Raw genomic sequence first — 10,714 nt, 5'->3', positions numbered from 1 at the left:
CCATTATTTCTGGGAAGTTTTTTGCGTCTTCTTCCATGTAGACAGACACAAAGCATTTGTTTAATTTCTCTGCCATTTCCTTATTTTCCATTATAATTTCTCCTGTCTCAGCCTGTCGGGGACCGACATTTACTTTTGCTAATCTTTTCCTTTTTACCTACCTATAGAAGCTTTTACTGTCTGTTATTATGTCTGTCACTAATTTACTCTCATATTCTATTTTCCCTTTCATTATCAATTTCTTGGTCCTCCTTTGCTGAATTCTAAAATCCCCCCAATCCTCGGGCTTGCTGCTTATTTCGGCAACATTCTAAGCCTCTTCCTTTAATCTAATTCTATTTTGAACTTCTCTTGTTTGCCACGGTTGGGCCACTTTTCCTGTGGGGTTTCTGTCCTTAAAGGACTGTATGTTTGTTGTAAATTGTGTGTTTATTATTTAAATGCTAGCCATTACTTGTCTACAATCATGCATTTTAATGTTGTTTCCCAATCTACCTTCGCCAACTCTCCCCTCATACCTATAGAGTTAGCTAATTTCCTGATTTATACTCTGCCCTACATTTCCATTATTTTGGGGGCTTATTAAATAACTCCCACCAATGTTTTCTGCCCCGTCCTGTTTCTTAGCTCCACCTGAACTGACTCTACTTCTTGCTTTTGCTAGCTAAGATCCTTTCTCTCTACTGTCTTTATCCCATTCTTTATCAGGGCTACACCTCCTCCTTTTTCATTTTGACTATCTCTTCTAAAAGTTAAGTGCCCTGGAATATTTAGTTCAGAGAGACTGGGGGGAAAGAGGGCATCTGGGAAATAATTCGGGGGACAGAGAAACTGGGTGGAGAGAGAGAAAGAGAGAGAGAGACTGGAGGGGGCGGGGGTCGAGAGAGACTGGGGAGAGATATATTGAGACTGGGGAAGAGAGAGAGAGACTGGGGGAGAGACTGAGGGAGACTGAGGGGAGAGATAGACTGGAGGTAGGGAGAGAAAAATTAGGGAGATGGAGAGAGGCTGGAGGGAGAGAGTGAATTGTGGAGTGACTGTGGGAGAGAGAGAGAGAGAGAGAGAGGGACTGGGGAGAGAAAGTGTGAGCAAGTCTGGGGAGAGAGAGAGAGAGACTGGGGAGAGAGGGTGAGAGAGAGACTGGGGAGAGAGAGAGAGAGAGACTGGGGGAGAGAGGGTGAGAGAGAGACTGGGAAGAGAGAGAGAGACTGGGGGAGAGAGGGAGAGACTGGAGGAGAGAGAGTGAGAGAGAGACTGAGGAGAGAGTGAGAGAGAGCCTGGGGGAGAGAGAGGGAGATTGGGGGGGAGAGAGAGAGAGAGAGAGAGACTGGGGAGAGAGAGACTGGGGAGAGAAAGTGTAAGAGAGTCTGGGGAGAGAGAGATTGACTGGGGGAGAAAGGATGAGAATGGGAGGAGAGAGAGGGAGACTGGGGAGAGATGGAGGGACTGGGGGGCAAAGAGAGAGAGAGAGACTGGAGGAGGGAGGGAACAAGACTGAGAAAGGGAGTTTGTACAATGGAGTAAAAGCTTCTAATTAATTATACCATAAACAAACTTGCAGAATGGGCATGCAAATAAGAAATTAATTTCAATGCACATACGTGTCAGAAGGTACATTTTGTTAGGAGGAAGACGGAGTCTACACACTCCTTGGAAAGTAAGAATCTAAGTGGGGTAGAGTTGCAAAGGTATCACGGGGTGTATCTTCACAAATCATTACAAGTAGCAACGCAGGTGAAAAAAGCTATAAAAGTGCAAATTATGCACTGAGGTTCATTTCGAGAGGAATAGAATTCAAAAGTTATATTAAACATGTACAAAACCTTGCTTCATTGACTCATGATTTGAGATGGTGGGGTGGCAATATGACATTACTGTATATACGCTTTTAAGTGGTTGCAGTTGTTGTTGTAGAGGTTGTTGTTGTACATGTTGTTGTTGTAAAGGTTGTTGTTGTAAAAGTTGTTGTTGTAAGACTTTGACCACGGATAAAAAGGTCACGCTCAAAGGAGTTCATGGCCCGCTCAGTACAAAATAAAATGATAGAAAACATTGCTCACTTGAATCAAACATTAGAAGAAGACACATCACCACGTTCTAGAAACCGAGACACATAGAAATTTACAGCGCAGATGGAGACCATTTTGGCCCATCGTGTCCGCGCCGGCCGACAACGAGCCTCACGGCCCTCGGTCAGCAGCCCTGAAGGTTACATATAAACCAATGAACAATGAACAATGGCGGAAAGGTAAAGAGCACCCGGCCCAACCAGTCCCCCCCACACAACTGCGACACCCCTTACACTGAAACATTCGACACTCCACGTAATCTCCTGGGAGAGGCAAAAAACAGATAAAAACCAGGCCAATTGGGGAAAAAATCTGGGAAAATTCCTCTCCAACCCAGCCAGGTGATCGAAACTAGTCTAGGAGATCACCCTGGCCGTATTCTATTCCCTGCAGTACTTACCATCGTATCTGCGCCAGCCAACAAGAGGTCATCCAGTCTACTCCCTCTTACCAGCTCTAGATCCGTAACCTTGAAGTGCCCATCCAAGCCCCTTTTAAATGTGGTGAGGCTTTCAGCATTCACCACTCTTCCAGGCAGTGAATTCCAAACCCCCACAGCCCTCTGTGTGAAGAAACTTCCCCTCAAATCCCCTCTAAACCTTCCACCAACCACCTTAAACCTAGAACCCCTTGTAATTGACCCCTCCACCAAGGGAAATAGGCTTTGCTATCCATTATATCCAGGCCCCTCAAAATGTTGTACACCTCAATGAGGTCTCCTCTCAGCCTCCTCTGTTCCAATGAGAACAAACCCAGCCTATCCAATCTGTCCTCATAGCTAAGATTCTCCATTCCAGGCAGCATCCCAGTAAAGCTCCTCTTCACCCTCTCCAGTGCTATCATGTCCTTCATATAATACTGTGCCCAGAACTGCACGCAGTACTCCAGTTGTGGCCTAACCAGAGTATTATACAATTTAAGCATAACCTCCCTGCTCTTGTATTCTATGCCATGGCCAATAAAGACAAGCATACCATATGCCTTCTGAACCACTTTATCCACCTGGCCTGCTACTTTCAGGTATCTGTGGACAAGCACTCCAAGGTCCCTTTGTTCATCCACACTTTTAAGTGGCCTACCAGTTAATATTTACACTTTTTCCTTATTATCCCTTCCAAAGTGCATTACCTCACACTTCTCCGAATTAAATTCCATTTGCCACTGCTCTGCCCACCTAACTAATAGATTGATATGCTCCTGCAGTCCATGACTTTCCTCTTCATTATCAACCACACAGGCAATTTTACTGTAATCTGAAAACTTCTTAATCATTCTCCCTATATTCAAATCTAGATCATTGATGTAAAAGCAAGGGACACAGTCCAGAGCCCTGCAGCATCCCACTGAAAACATCCTTCCAGTCACAAAAACATCCATCAACCATTACCCTTTGCTTCCTACCTCTAAGCCAATTTGGATCCAACTAGCCACTTTGCCTTGGAGCCCATGGGCTTTAACCTGCATGACGAGTCTACCATTTGGGACCTTATGAAAAGCTTTGCTAAATTCCTTGTACACTACATTGTATACACTACTCTCATCGACCCTCTTGGTTACCTCCTCAAAAAATTCAATCAGGTTAATCAAACATGATCTTCCATTAATAAATCCGTGCTGACTGTCCATAATTAATCCTTGCCTTTCTTCAGGGAGTGCATTCCAGATCCTTACTGCTTAAAAAATAATTTTCTTATGTCGCCTTTGTATCTTCTGCTAATCCACTTAAATCTCTGTCCTCTGGTTCTCGATCTCTGCCAATGGGAACAGTTTCTCTATTCTTATTCTGTCGAGAACCCTCGTGATTTTGGACAGCTCGACCAAATCTCTTCTCAATTTTCTCTGCTCCGAGGAGAACAAGCCCAGCTTCTACAGTGTAACTGAAGGCCTCATCCCTGGAATTATTCTCATAAATCTTTTCTGGATTCTAACTAAGGTCGTCACATCCTTCCTAAAGTGTTGTGCACAGAATTGGACACAATGCTCCAGTTGAGGCCGAACCAGTGTTTTACACAGGTTCAACAGAATTTCCACACTTTTGAACTTTATACCTCCAGTCATTATGTGCAGAATCCGGTCAGTCTTTTTAACTGTGGTCTCAACCTTCCCTTCCACCTTCAACGATTTATGCACATATAACCTCAGGTCTTTCTGTTTCTGCACCTGCTTTAGGATTGTACCCTTCACTTTACCTTTCCTCTCCTTATTCCTTCTACCAAAATATATCACCACACTTTTCTGCGTTACATTTCATCTGCCCCGTGTCAGATGCCCCTATGTCCTCTTGAAGTCTAACACTATCTTCATCACTGTTCACTATACTTCCAAGTTTTATGTCATCTGCAAATTTTGAAATTGTGCCCTGTACACCCAAGTCCAAGTCATTAATATATATTAAGAAAAGCAGTGGTCCCAGTACCGACCCCTGGGGAACACCACTGTATACCTTCCTCCAGTCCAAAAAACAACCGTTCACTACTACTCTCTGATTTCTGACACTAACCCAATTCCTTATCCCTGCTGCCACCGTCCCTTTTGTTCCATGGGCTTTAATATTGATTTTAGGATTGATTGTGGAAGGTACAATTCCCACAAGTGTACAGTTGGTGAAACCCACTGTTATCAGGCAGGCAAGAAGTAGCAAACTGTTGTTGAAGCTTTGGTTGGCACTGTGAAGTTTGAGCTCGCGGTCCCTCTGGAGAGTGCATTGGATCTGCTAATCCTGTCCAACTGTGGGTTATGCTCCAGATATCTCCTCCGCCTAACTCAAATGCTCCAATAGCAGAACATCTCACAGCTGCTCTGAGATTGACGATTGCAAGAGAAACAATTCTAAGCAGAGAAACGTGGGCCCCTAAGTCTTGCTCTACAATTTGAGTTTCCTAAAGCAAGGGGACTGAAATACCAAATCAGATTAGATCAGCAGACACAGTAATGGCGAACTGTTCATTTACCTGTTACCAGTAAATAGATAACAAACCAAAGAACATCAAAATAAACATGGTGAATTATCAGACACCCAGCAACAGCAGTAAGCAATTCAACTCTGCATCAAATGAATAAGAACCTCCGATCCTCACTCACCAGGAATTCCTACAGTCGCAAGGATAGGGTAGTACAAAGCATAGATCAGGTCAATAAACATTTTGTACATTCTTGCAAAAAGCAGCAGTGTCTGCTGGTGTCGAATTGAACAAATGCACCAGCCCGACCAAGCTGCATTTTCAAGGGATGGTATTTATATCTGCAGGAACTCCCCAGGTTGGTTTTAAGCAGCGTCTTAAAGGAGGAAAGAGAGGTTATGGAGGGAACTCCAGCGTATAGGGCCAAGGCCGCTGAAGGCTTGGCCGTCAATGATTACATTACATCGGATTACATAGGATTACATAGGATATACAGCACAGAAACAGGTAATTCACCCCAACCAGTCCATGCCAGTGTTTATGCTCCACTCGAACCTCCTCCTGGTCTTTCCTCATCCAAATCTATCAGCATAACCCTCTATTCCCTTCTCCCACATATGCTTGTCTAGCCTCCCCTTAAATGCATCTATACTATTCGCTTTAGCCTCTCGCTGTGGTAACGAGTTCCACATTCTCACCACTCTAAATACATGCAGTTTCTTCCAAATTCTCGATTGCATTTATTGGTGACGGTCTTATATTGATAGCCTCTAGTTATGCTCTTCCCCACAAGTGAAACATTCCCTCTGTATACATTCTATAAAAATATTTCATTAGTTTAAAGACCTTTATTAGGTCACCCCTCAGCCTTCTTTTTTCAAGAGAAAAGAGACCCAGCCTGTTCATTATTTCCTGATATATATACCCTCACATTTCTGGTATCATCCTTATAAATCTTCTCTGCACCCTCTCCCGTGCCTCTATATAATTTTTATAACATGGTGACCAGAACTGTACGCAGTACTCCAAGTGTGGTCAAACCAAGGTTCGATACAGGATTGACATATCTATTCCTCTAGAAATAAACCCTAGTTCTCAATTTGTTGTTTTATGGCCTTGGTGACCTGTGTTGCAACGTTTAGTGATTTGTGTATTTGTACTCCGAGATGCCTTTGTTCGTTTACCCACTGAGACTCACACCCTCCAAGTAATAAGTGGCCTCTCTATTCTTTGCACCAAAATGTAATACCTCACATTTATCTGTGTTGATCTTCATTTGCCAACTACATGCCTATTCTGCAATATTATTAATGATCTCTTGTAATTTGTTGCTGTACTCCTCAGTATTGACGATCCCCTACCACCCAACCACACCCACCCCCCACCAAACCACCCCCCCACCCACTGCCCCTAACACCCCGCCCCCCCCACCAACTTAATGTAATTTGCAAATTTAGAAATTGTGTCTTTGATTCCAAAGTCTAAAGCGTTAATGTAAATTGTGAACAATCTTTATTTCCCAGCACTGATCTTTGTGGATGAAGCGTTTAAACTGATGGATGCACAATAAGCCAGAATTGCAGGAGTGCAGGGATCTCGGAGTGTTCTAGGACTGAACTAGTTTATCGAAGGAAATAGACAGTTTTGGTATCTGTATTTAAGGAAGGATATATTTGCACTGGAGCCTGTTTAGAGAAGGTTCACTAGGTTGATTCTGAAGATGAGGGGGTTGACTTATGAACATAGGTTGAGTAGGTTGGGCCTGTACACAATGGAGTTCAGAAGAATGAAAGGTGGCGTTATTGAAATATATACGATAATGAGGGTGCTCGACAAGGTGGATGCAGAGCGGGTATTTCCACTCATAGGGGAAACTAAAACTAGGGGACATAGTCTCAGAATAAGGGGCCGGCCTTTTAAAACTGAGATGGGGAGGAATTTCTTCTCTCAGAGGGTTGTAAATCTGTGGAATTCTCTTCCCCAGAAAGCAGCGGAGGTTGAGCCATTGAATATATTTAACGTGGGGATGGACAGCTTTTTCAGCGATAAGGGAGTAAAGGGTTATGAGGAGCGGGCAGGGAAGTGGAGTTGAGTCCATAATCAGATCAGCCGTGATCTTATTGAATGGTGGAGCAGGCTTGAAGGGCCAAATGGCCGACTCCTGCTCCTATTTCTTATGTTCTTTTGTACTTACATGGACAAATTGGTCAGAAACCCGACAGACAGGGACAGGCAGCTATTAGATGTGATATACGCTGGAAAACTTTACACACATGTGGTTCTGTGGCTTAGTTGGTTAAAGCGCCTGTCTAGTAAACAGGAGATCCTGAGTTCAAATCTCAGCAGAGCCTATTCTTTGTCTTGGTGGCTTTTATAATGTTCTAATTGTTTGTGAATTTAATCCAAAACTGGACATTATTGTGTCTGTTCAGAAGCCACGAAGGAAGGATTTCTGAATTGCAGCTCTTTCCTCGCACAGACAGGTCTTTCATGGAATGTGTCGGTCGCACGTGTTTTATAAATACATTCATGGCAACATAATAACAAAATAAAGTATGGAACTTATAAGAGACCAGGAGGGTAATCTGTGTGTGGAGGTGAAAGACGTGCGTATGGTTCTGAATGAATACTTAACGTCTGTTTTCAAAAAAGAGAGTGGCGATGCAGATATTGTAATCAGGGAGGTGAAGTGTGAAATATTTGATGAAATAAACATAGTGAGAGAGGAAGTATTAAGGGGTTCAGCAGCTTTCAAAGTGGATAAATCCCCAGGCCCGGATGAAATGTATCCCAGGCTGTTAAGAGAAGAAAAAGAGGAAATGGCAGAGACTCTGACCATCATTTTCCAAACCTCTCTGGTTACAAGTGTGGTGCCGGAGGACTGGAGGACTGCTCATGTTGTACCTTTGTTTAATAAAGCAGAAAGGGATACCGAATAATTACAGACCAGTCAGCCTATCCTCGGTGGTTGGAAAATTGTTCGAAAAAAATTCTGAGGGACAGAATAAATCTTCATTTGGAAAGATATCGATTAATCCGGGAGAGTCAGCATGGATTTATTCAGGGAAGGTCATGTCTGACGAACGATTTAATTTTGTCAGGAGGTAACAAGGAGGGTCGATGAGGGCAGTGCATATGATGTACTGTAATTTGACAAGAGATGGGGCATCAGGAAGTAGCTATATGCATTTTAGCATGGCTTTGGATAAATCCCACATGACAGACTGATGATGAAAGTTAAAACCCACAGGATCAAAGGCAAAGTGGAAAGTTAGATCCAAAATCGGCTCAGAGGCAGGAAGTGAACTGTAATGGTCGATGGGTGTTTTTGTTGCTGGGAGGCTGTTTCCAGTGGGGTTCCGCAGGGCTCAGTAATAGTTCCCTTGCAGTTTGTGGTATGTATCGATGATTTAGACTTGAATGTAGGGGGTATTGTCACAGGACGAGAGAGTGGAGAGCACCAGTTCCAACTGTCACGGGACAGAGTGTGGAGAGCACCAGTTCAAACTGTCACAGGAGCACACAGTCATGCCCCGGTAACTGCCCCCAAAGGAAGTGGAGTATGGAAAATTGCACTCCGCTTCCACTGAGGGGTGGTAAGGCCAATTCTGCGGCGTGAGCAGGACTTCCACGCTGGGGGCTAAAATTCCCTGTCCCAGAAGGTTACCGCCCCCAAGATGGAAGCCTGCGCTGGGAGGCAGAGGGAAGTGGAGGGGAAATGGGGGCAGGGGATGGAGGGGATAGTGGTGGAGGTGTGGGGGGGAGAAACCCAGGGCAGGGGACAGGAGGGGCCACATAGCAGCGGAGGTCTGGGGGGGCGAAGTGTGTTGGAGGGGCGGGCCTGGGGGCTCTGTGCCTCAGTGCGGGGAGTGTTCGGAGTGGGTTGGACGGGTTGACTGTGCAGATGGCGGTTGGTGGATGTGGTGTGGTTGGCGTCGCGGGGACGTGGCTCCGGGGTGGCCAGGGCTGGGGGCTCGACATCCGGGGGTGTTCGGCATTTGGGAAGGATTCTGACGGGACGGGGCGGGTTGGGTGCGGGGGGAGTGTTCCCGGTGTTGGGTGGGTACAGAGCCGTGGGTGGGCACGCTCTTGGGATGGCGGGTGGGCTGTTTGGGGCTGGGATTGGGAGAGACTTCTTCACTCGGGGAGTTGCAGGCCTGTGGGGTTCCCTGCCGCGGAGAGTTGTTGATGCCAGTTCATTGGATGTGTTTGGGAGGGAGTTGGATGTGGTCCTTGCGGCTGGGGGTGTTGGAGGGTGTGGAGGGGGCGTGGGGGGAGGTGCTGGGGTGGGTGATCAGCCATGATCTTGTTGAATGGCGGTGCAGGCTCGAAGGGCCAAATGGCCTACTCCTGCACCTATTTTCTATGTTTCTATGTTTCTATGTATTATTCAAAAGTTTGCAGATTATGCAACAATTGGTTGATAATGAAGAAAAAAGCCGCAGACTGCAGGAAGAAATCTATGGACTGGTCAGGTGGGCATAACAGCGGAAATTTAATTCAAGACGGAGAAGTGTGAGGTAATGCATTTGGGGAGGGCTAACAAGGCTTGGGAATACACATTAACTGATAGGACACAGGGACCTTGGAGTGCATGTCCACAGATCCCTGAAGGTAGCAGACCAGGTAGATAAGGTGGTTAAGAAGGCATACGGAATGCTTGCCTTTATTAGCCAAGGCATAGAATGGAAGAGCAGCAATATTATGTTTGAACTGTATAAAACACTGGTTATACCACAGTTCGAGTACTGCGTGCAGTTCTGGTCACTGCATTACAGCAACTATGTGATTGCACCAGAGTGGATGGAGAGGAGATTTACGAGGATTTTGCCTGGACTGGAGAAATTTAGCGATGAGGAAAGATTGGACAGGGTGGGTTTGTTTTCAGAAACTGAGGATGCTGAGGGGAGATCTTATTGGGGTGTATACAATTATGAGGGGCCTTGTTAGAGTGCATAGAAAGGACCTGTTCCCCTTAGCATATGAGGTCAACAGCCAGGGGGCATAGATTTAAAGTAATTAGTGGGTGGTTTAGAGAGGAGTTGTGGGAAAATTCTTTCACCCAGAGGATGGTGGGGCTCTGGAACTCACTGCCTGAAAAGTTGGTGGAGGCTGAAAGCCTCACCACATTTAAAAAGTATTTGGATGTGCACTTGAAGTGCCGTAAACTACAGGGCTACGGACCGAGAGCTGGAAAGTGGGATTAGGCTGGATAACTATTTGTTGGACGGAACGGACACGGATGGCTAAAACGGTCTCCTTCCATGCTGTAAAATTCTACAGTTTTATGATTCTATGATTCACTTGTCTTCCAGGGGTATTGGGATCATGTCTGGGACAGCAGGGACCTGCAAAAGCGGATGGGTTACACTTGAACAGGCGGCAACCAATGGTCTCACAGGAAGGTTACTGAGTGTGGTGGGGAGGTTTTACTGTAATTGGGCAGGAGAAGGGGTACCAGGAAATAGCAGCAGGGAGGAGAGACAAGGTGCATAGAGAACTGGGAGGGGCAAATAGCACCAGAGCCAAGAATAGCGTAGAAAGAGCAGGAATTAGATGGTGGAAAATACAAAGCATCTTGTGTGAATGCACACCGTATTAATGAGAGGATTGTTACAAATAAGGTTGACCAGATATAGATGCAAGTTGCCACATGGTGTTATTGTACAGTGGCTATAACAGAGATCTGGCTTAAACATGGACAGGAATGGGAGTTTAACATTCCTGGCTGCAATGTATTCAGGA

The 10,714-nt window shown here is 45.3% G+C and overlaps 1 non-coding gene across 1 annotated transcript; it reads left to right on the top strand.

Moving 5' to 3' along the window:
* Positions 1–7,246: 7,246 nt before the first annotated feature.
* On the top strand, positions 7,247–7,320 carry trnat-agu (transfer RNA threonine (anticodon AGU)). The gene has a single exon. It is a non-coding gene; the product is annotated as a tRNA-Thr (tRNA).
* The last annotated feature ends 3,394 nt before the right edge of the window (positions 7,321–10,714 follow it).

The sequence above is a fragment of the Pristiophorus japonicus genome, chromosome 20 (genome assembly GCF_044704955.1).
Source record: "Pristiophorus japonicus isolate sPriJap1 chromosome 20, sPriJap1.hap1, whole genome shotgun sequence".
Classification (NCBI taxonomy): Eukaryota; Metazoa; Chordata; class Chondrichthyes; family Pristiophoridae; genus Pristiophorus; species Pristiophorus japonicus.
Note: the sequence above shows the minus strand (reverse complement) of the source record. Positions and strands in the feature narration are given on the sequence as shown.